This window comes from Anser anser, assembly GCF_964211835.1.
Source record: "Anser anser genome assembly, chromosome: 6".
Classification (NCBI taxonomy): domain Eukaryota; kingdom Metazoa; phylum Chordata; class Aves; order Anseriformes; family Anatidae; genus Anser; species Anser anser.
Genome location: NC_139726.1, coordinates 2,437,647 through 2,447,098, shown reverse-complemented (window position 1 = coordinate 2,447,098; position 9,452 = coordinate 2,437,647).

Sequence of the window (9,452 nt, the reverse complement as noted above, 5' to 3'; positions counted from 1 at the left end):
TCTAAGATCCCCGAATATCTTGCTTTTGGTGACACTGCCATGCAGGTGAATTTCATCCCTCACCGAGAGGGTTCTCCATCTCTCTGAAACTTCCTTCTATTCACTCAGAAAATGCTTTGACAAGCCAAAGTTTATAAGCTGCTCTTTCAAAGTAATATAAATCTAATACAGCTCCTGCCATATCTGTCAAACATCAGCAGTGCTAGGGGCTTTAGTGGGATGACATTCAACTCACAATTTATTCCTTTCTGATTGTGAATCATTTCCAGAACTAGCTTTTTTCTGTTATTGCAGCTATAAATAAATATTCCATTTATACATGTAAGACATGTCAAGAAATCCTAGACTTGGTCTTGACATGCAGCCACTCTACTTTTCTTCACGTATACTATTAATAGTTTACTAATGAGCAAAGGCTCTAAATCACGTTTGTAGGACTCTGATTTTCAGCAGCTGAAATGCTGCCTCCCCACTAAATTACATTTTAAAAGTTTAATTTAAATGAGCATTAAGGCACTTGAGGACTGGCCAAGACCTTGTGTTGTTTCCCACTTGGTTGGCATGCTGTAAAAATATGCACAAGTAGACATGCATGCCTTGAAACATTTGGCAACTCTAAACCATTGATTAAGATTTATGTTGTCTTTAACATATGTTTATATATCCCTTATGGACATAATTTTAAGCAAATGCATTACATTAAGGAATTTAATTTTTTTTTTTTTACTAGTACAGCTTGCATGAAAGTCGGCCCGTCAGGTTTCCGTGCCGATGCCTGGCAGCAGCTACGTTTCAGCTTTTATTCTTTGAACTCACGAAGGTTTGAGAGAACTCCTGGGACTGCCCCATGGTGAGGGTTCTTTTAAGCTCTGTGAACATCGATGAAAAGTTTTGAGTTCATCTGAAATGCCATGATCAAGGGCTTTTGGAACTTCATTTCCTGGGCTTTATTTTTTTTTTCTCGTTCAAAAGCTGTCTTCTCCTATAACCAGTTTTCCTGATAAATTAGTATTGAAGTTCTTTGAGGCCAGCTAGGAAATGAATCTTCAGGAGAGGTTCTCCAGGAGGATGTTGGATCAGCGCCTCAGGAGCAGTGGTTGCTTTCCGCCTATGGCTGCAAACCAGACCTTGAGGGTCCGGGCGTTCCCCGAAGGCTCCATGGAAAGACAATTTTTCTTAACAGGGAGGAGGGAAGGGAAGGCTGGTTTTGGTGGGCCCTTATTAGATCTGGAGCTGTTCTCTCTCTTCTGACCTGCGTATCCCCTAAAGTTTCCATTACTCCCCCTTCACTTGCCCCTTTTCTCCACCAGTTTGTGTTCCAGCACGTGGGAAAGGAGCTGATGTTTGAAGATGTCTCTCTTTGGATTAGCAGCAGAATAAGGTCTGATGTCTGAAATTAATTAAAGATTCTGGGTAAGAACAGGGTATTCACGCTTATAATCTACCCTCACCCTTCAGAGGTTACCTTTTTGCAATTTCTTGCCTTTATAGTTCAGTAGTGTGTAGTTGCTTGCATCGTGTCCAGCAGTCTGTATAAAACAAGAACGTTCGTCTTGCACCTCTGAGTGTTTGAGTGCAGTCACGGTGATCCTCCCAAATCCCACGTGTACCCCAGAAGACTTAACTCGTTCAGGTTTTAAAGCGGTTCTGGATCCCTGGATGACAGACACCCTGGAAGCGATACTGCCCAGCTCTGCGTGCTGAGGTAGAATGCCTTTATGTACGCCTTTACACAAGTCCCCTTTTCAAACTCTGGATAAAATCCTTTAGCTCTTATTTGAAAGCTCTTTGAGAAAAGAGATCGCTATCTTATTTTTTTCTTTCTTTAGTAAGTGAGAGCGTCTCTATCTGCTCTGCTTAAGAAGTGGCATTTCATTCATTTATCACCTTTATCTTTCCCATGGCCCCGTCCTAGGGAGCTCCTGATTAATTCCAGCAGCATGGAGGTCTCCCCTTCTCCCTTTCCCTCCTTTGCATTGCCTTGTGAGCATAACGCGCCTTTTTCATTTCCTCGTGTAACGCTTCGTGCTGTCGTCTACATTCTGCATGTTTAGCCTGCCACGTTTAAGTAACCACCAGCCTTAAAGGAAGTTGCTGGGAATTTATAGGTGGCTGTGGGCAAAGGAGGGCCCCTGAGGATAATGTACTGCTGAAAAGGTTGAACCCTTTGCTCATAGGAGCCAAAAGCAAATTAAAGAGGACACAACAATTTGTTGTGCTAGCCATCTTACAGTAGAAGCTTCCAAAAAAGATGGGCATGGGGAAGGCAGGAGACAGCAGCATGAGGCAACTTGACTTACGGACACCTCCGAAGGATGAAAGAGCAATCTGGGTTACTGAAAGCGCGGTCGCTCAGCAATTCATCACGTAACTGCAGGGTGTAAATTGGATGTGAAACCTAAAGCCCTTTTGGCTGAGCTAACGCCTGTGCTAGGCGTGGGTGCGTGCGTCCCGGCTGCAGCAGGGGCTGCGCTGCCCCTGGACTCGGCGTTACAGAGACGCTTCCCGAGACGCCCTGACTCGAGAGGGACGGCTACCGAGAGCAAAGCTACGCCGTGTGTGAGGATGCTGGGGCTGCGTGGGTAACAGGGCCTTTTTTCCATCTGTCAGCAGCGCAATCTAAGCAGTCATTATGCCTGTGCTTTGCTGCAGCTGCTGTGGAATTTGCTGTCCTAAGGCAAGTAATTTCAGAGCTTCCTCAGCTGACCTCCAACCCTTGCTGCCATTAACTCCTGTAAATCTCTCTGGTATGAATCCAGTGCAGGTAGATGACTGGAGATAGGAAAGTTGACTAAATTACACTTTTTTTTGTTAAACTAGAAATAAATAAAAAACTGAGGGATTGGACCTCTGGAAGAGGATAATTGTTAGCGATATGGTTAAAAGAATAATCTGATGGCTTAAAGTGCTTGATGGATTCAGAAGCTAATACACTAAGTAAAATTGTGCGGAAAAAAGTAATTCACTGGGGCATTATTACAGTTAAGATGAACAGATTCTGATGTTTAGGTTGGCTAAATCGGTCACCAATCAGACCCAGAAAATAAAGGTACGAAATGTTTACACGCTCCCTGTGGAGAACACAAAAGGTTTATGACTAGGCAGAGCCCCAGACCTTGAGAAAGGCTGACACACGTACCTTATGTGACCAAGCAGAAGAGCACAGATGAGGCGTACAAGGTGGGGATGCGCACTCCTCTTCATGCCCCTGCTTCACCCTGCCCAGATCTGGGGGTCAAAACTTGGGGGGCTCTGACCACAGAGGATGTTCTCCCTTTAGGTTTCAATCTTACGGAGGACATGTAGGTGTTAATTGAGTAATAATTATGTATTAACCTTTTGGAAACCTTCTCAGACTGAAGGCGGTGTTGAAAGCACGCGTCTAACATCTCCCCTGGTGTATCTTGCTTTTCATCAGCTCGGAGCAGAGTCTTACTTTGTCACAAATAGCCCTAGGTGTTAATGAGAGGTGATATTAGTCTCCCCTGGGAAAAGAAGCCCCCATTAACAGCCAGACATCGCGCTTTGCTCCCATACCTCCTCTACTTTTATTTGTTTTTTCCTTGCGGTGAACCTTGAGGCGTTCTGTGGCCTCTGTCTGCTTAAATTTTACCAGAAACCCACCAGAAATCTCTGTAGGATGTCATCGTTAGGCTCTGTGGGCACTATGTCCATGGCATCTGCATCATGGGCCGTGCTGACAAGTTGTGATGGGCACAGGGACTTCATTCCATGTTTTGGGTTTGGTTTTTTTTCTTTTCCCTGTCCGAAAGCTGGAGGTAAACATCTATCACGGAGGGAAGAATTTGCATGGGGCCTTAGGCTAGAAACGCTCAGGTTTCCCTGTCAGATGCAAAGTGAAGCAGAAGGACCCATCTGACAAAAACAAACCTTCTCCAGAAAATAAACTGTTACGCAGGAAAATCCCTCTGCAGAAACCCCTCCGTTTTTGTGTTATGCTTGTGACTTGCTTTTGTTTTTAACTGGGAAGTTCCCCTATAGCACGTGTGTGTGTGTGTGGTCTCCTTAAGGAGGGGAGCAATGATAAGCCGTGTGTCCTGTTTGTTTCTCCCAACTGCAAGCCATGGACTTGTTTTGTGTTGCTGACTTTTATGAGACCTTATTAATCATTTATTAGTCGCTCTTAACCAGATTACACAGCGCACGTGCACCGGAGCTAGCTGTACATAGCCGTGTCTTGCACTGATACCATCCAGCGCTGCTTCGGCAGCCGTTTAAAACCCTGCTACTCCCTAGGATTAACCAGTAATTACACCTCTGGCACAGCTAATAAAGCCAAACGGGAAAAGGTTTACACATCATAAAGCACTGGGGGGAAAAAACACCGCACTGAGCATCCTGGATGCTTGGGTTACTCTGATTCTTCTGCAACTGCTCAGTGTATTTTTCCTATCGATCCTCCTCTATAAAGTCCCCAGTGTATGCCAGAGGTGTTACGAGGTTATGTTAGAAGGCACCTGGTGTTAGAAGAGTTTTAAAGTCGTTACTTAGCAGAGCTTTTAAGAACATCTACATTCCTAAGGAATTTCAAAATACACCTATAAGACCTTGCCAAATATATCAAAGCCAATTTTTTAGACTGGGCAAGGGGTTGCTAAGTCAGTAAGCACACTTTTAAAATATTATCCACGAACAATAAAAATCGTAATCATTTCTACTGCTAATAAACCCCTGCGGTTTTATTGCTCTAGCTGCCAGAAATGCATTAAGGAACGGATTTTTGAGCGTTTTAATCATGAGGCTAATCCTGGCTGAATTCAAATAGGCGAACTAGCATGAACATGCATTTCGTAGTGCGAATACAGACAGAGTAATTTGTCTCACGTGAAACGCAGTGTTTTGGTGGTGTTTGTAGTCCTCCCTCTACTGAGCTGGTTGTCACCAGCCCTATCGCAGAAACATCCCAGTAAAGACCCAGTAAAATGTGCGGCTAAGCATCTCTGCGGCCAGTCTGGTTTTTCTGAATTTTATAACTGGAGGTCAAATGATGCTGCACGACTAATATGGGGCACTGAGATTGTCCTGATGGCTAGATAAGGTGACTGCCAGCACACTGTACTTTTGTGCCTTATAAAGTAACTAAATGCGAGATGCAGTCTCCTCTGAAGCTCTTAAGTGCACAGCAATTACATAAAATTTGCTCAACTCTTTCTTGTATCCGCTGAAATCTAAGCGACGAAGAATGTGGCGTTCGACATGCAGATTGATAGAGTCCTCGATAGGCGCAGCCGCTCAATAGCTCTGTGTTTCCTCGCTGGATTTCCTCAGTATTCCCATTGTTAGGTTGAACTTGATAAATGCAAGGAGATAATGCAAATGGAGGGCTGGGATATTTTGTTTATCTGAAGGAAAAATAGCTAGTAAAGACAGAACGCTAGTCAAAATTAATATTTTTGATTCTGAATAAAAGCTAAAGCAAAGCAACGTTAATTTTCTAGTGTGTTTTTGGTATGCGGTTATGCTTAAAAAAAAATAAACTTGATACTTGTTAGGAGGGGCAGTGCAAAGACTGCTTATTTCCAGAAGTAATGTAACTCTAGCATTGGGAACTGATATGTGTGTAACAATGGTGGTATTCATGCTGGTCTTCAGAGATTGGAAATGAGCAGTTAAATAGTCCTGATTTTCTCAGACCCAGAAAGGTAGGCTATGCTCTTTTCCTCATTTATATAGGGAAAGATATTGGGGGGAAAAAAATAAAATTGTGTTTTTTTCACCCCCAGACAGAGAAGCTATGTCCCTTGCTGGCTGACAGACTGTTTCATAAGCACCGGGAGTACTGAAAATCAGGCACGGAAACCATGTCTAATGTATCTAGTAGTATGCTGGACCAAAATGTTGTTTCTGCTGACCTCATCTAAGCTGCCTATTGGTATTAATCTTTTAATTTATATATGTGTGTGTGTTTGTGTGTGTGTATTCAGTAAAATACTAGAGAGAGAGAGAGAAATGGCCAAAGTCAGCATCCACAGCAACAGGTAGCTTTTGGAGAAGCATTTTAGAGCTGATACGGTAGGAAAGCCCTCGCTGAACACAACGAGGTTTATGTTTATAGTTTATCCTTTGCATCTGTCTTTCTGGGGCTAAAATCTCAATCTCCGATTCAGTGTGGCTTTGAGCCATCTCAAACAGTGTTCAGCATGTTCTATTTGGTTCAATCCTGTCTGATGTTTGCTCATCATGCCTTCAGACTCTGCTCTTCATGCATAGTTTTCCCTTGTTCTTCATAGAGCAAGTACCTGCCCAGGCCTATGTCTACACACCTGATGGGTTTAGCTTCACCTTCTTTCACTTTGCTCCTATTTATGTGTAACTTATCAGCTAATGCTACAACTTCACTTAATAAGGAAGGAAAAATTCCCCTTTCCGATTTTCTCTTCCTGAGAATCTGGGGTTTAGAAATCATCCCCCTTCAAAACACCTACCTGGGCAAAGAAGGGTTCCCAGTTTTACAGGCAGGGTTAAGTAGGACGTGTCTACAAGAAGCTGTAGATCTCCTGTTCTACGCCCTTGTTTTCTCTCCTGTTTCCTGCCCAGTGCCCCCAAATCCTCCTTGTTTTCTGAGAAAACCTCTTGCGTATTGCTGTATTCACCACCACTCAAAACACCTGCAGAGACGGGCTTCAGGTTCATCGCAGGTAGGTCTGGATACCGCATCCAACAGCGTAGCCCCCATGAGAGAAGTTTGACCTGGGGAGGCAAAAGCAGGACACAGGTGCATTCAGAAATGTCAGAAAACCTATTTGTGGAGCTGCAGGAGCACAAAGGCACTGAGCAAAGGCTGGAAGCCAAGGGTCCGAGCTGACAGCTGCATTCTTGGCTCGCTGCTGGAGAGCACAGGGCTGTCGCACGGCTCCTCAGCACAGAGCCAGCACAGCTGGAAGCTGCAGCTTCTGAATCACGAGGGCCTGGAGGAGAAAAGATCATAGAATTGTAGAACAGCTTGGGTTGGAAGGGACATTAAAGATCATCTAGTTCCACCCCCAAGATGCCACCAGTGATGTGGGGCAGAGGGGTAAAATATGATCCCTGTAAGGAGCTGAGATTTTACATCAGTGCTGTGGTTTAAGTACGGGTGAGGTATTGGTGTCTCTCTTATTGCTGTTGAGAAATTGTGGTGAGCCTTCTCTTCTTCACCACACTGCTTAGAAAACAAGGACCCAAACTGATCCATGCATACAGCCCGGTGGAGAGGACGCTATCCTGAGCCAGTTAGATGCCTTGGTTATATCAGTCTTGCACAGGGTGCCAAATCCTTGGGTGGTTCAGAACAGTGCAGGATGATGTGCAAGGGGAGACAGCCTGCCAGCAGCAGAGGGATGCTCCTGTTTCCTGGGGAATCTCTGTATCTGAACAAAGCATCCCTGCAGCTATGATGAAAATACCTTCTCCTAAGCCGGTGCTGTGTAAGGAGGTTCATTGTGCATGGAAAAGCTGGCCATGCTTGGGCAGGAGAGGTCTCCTGCTTTGCCTCGAGCTGTTTTCGTAGATTCCATCTCTGCGTGATCAATGCATCTGGCTTTTGGCGCAGCCCAGGATAGCTGTCAGCATGCAACATAGGGGCCAGGGTGCAAGCTCACCGCTGCTTATAGCAAAAACCAGAGCTTTTGTACAGAGAACGCGACCCACAGCGAGGTGTGGGAGGGAAAATAATCTGTTAATGAGATGAGATGAAATACTATTTCCTGGGAACGCCTTTTCCTTTCTATACGCAGCTTTTGGGCTCTAACATCTGGAAAAAGGAAGGTCAGCTGGGGACAGGGAGGCCATGAACATCTTTCCCATATAACACCTTGCCATAGGAGCCAGTGGGTTTGTGTTTTAAGACCAGATTTGGACGGGATCTAGCTTTGCAGAAATGTGTTTTTGTCATAGTCTAATTTATGACAAAAAGGGAAGAAAAAAAAACTCTTTGAAAGTTCACAGGCAATAATCTTTTTCAGCAGGCTTCTGGAACTTAGCCATTTCAGCACTCATCAAAGTCTCCAGCTTTAGATCAGCAGGTACCAGCTCAGACGCCAGCAGGCTGACAAAGATTTTTGATTTGCGTATACAAATACATGCAGTTGGCCTGTAGGGTTGAGGTCAGTGTGGCACTTCTGCAGTGATGCATTTGGTTGTGGGGCAGTCTGTCCTTGTCTTGAGGATTTGTGCTTTGCTCTTGTTGAAGTCTGGGAAAATGCCCATTAGCTTTTAGCCCAGGAGAATTGGATTAATTATGAAATTTTCAAAGTATACTTTAATAAATTTCTCCATTAATATAATTTTATCCTTGTCATTAATCATGTCACATTAGCAAAGTATGCTCTTGACTTGAAGGAATTTTGTTTTACATTTCCCCTCTCCCCAAAATTTCTGCTATAAATAAATCTTAAAGACAGTTATGCTTTTTCCAGCTTTTCAGATTAACAAGATAAAATATTTGCTGATGAATTGCAAAAACGAGTTGGAGCTCCTGAGCACTACTTGGAGGCTCCCACATCTATGGAAAGGGGACAGACTGATCATTGCAAAGCTTAGCTGTGTCCCAGCAGCGAGAGCAGCAGATGTTCCTCATGGCATGCAGAGAAATGCCATTTGCAGAGGATGCTCCCATGACATCCTGGTGTCCGTGTGGGAGGGTACAGCTGTGGTCATCTCCTAGCAGGTGTCGCTGCCGTGCTATCACAAGAAAGACCTGAACCATTTTTTGCAGCCTTTGCTCCGTATGAGCTGGATGAAAGGAATACCTCCCAGCCTTCCAACTCCCATCTCTTTTAGAGAGACGTGATTATTTCAGCCCATTCTCTTTAGATTATGCATTTTGTGGATGATTGCTATTACTGCATGTTGCTGTTCAGTATATTGGGGACCCTGAGAAGTCTCAGCTGGATGGGTGCGAAGGCAATCCTGCTGCCCGTGTTCCTCAGGGGTCCTCATTTAACCTGGACTGCAGGACTTCACTGAGAGCAAGGAAAGTTTTGCCAGTGCTTCACTTCCCTGTTAGATTTTTGCTCCTGTCTGGCTTGAGTAGCTTTTGCTGTAGTGGAAGTGTTTTACTTCTCAACCCAGCTATCATGAGCTAGCTGAACAGATTGTCACTGGGTGATCTTTGCTGAACTTTCCCTTTCACTCTGTCAGAAGACGGCCTTAGGTCGAAAAGCTCCCGTTCATTTCATCTTCCTCTGTAGGTCATGGGTTTTAGACCTCTGTTCCTACGCTCTGCAGGAACATGCTCTGTTCTGTGTAACGCGTTTCACAGGTTTCCTTCAAGAAACCACACCGGGTTGGTTTAGCAATGATATCTGGCTGCTCTGAGCAGAGCCGATGGCATCTGGTGGGCATGCTGTGGGGGCCCTGCGTGGGCTGCAGGCTGGCCAGGCCAAGCCGAGAGCGTGTCTGGTTCTGAGGTGCCTCAAACCCCGGAGACGCAAGAGAGCCTGGGCCCAGCC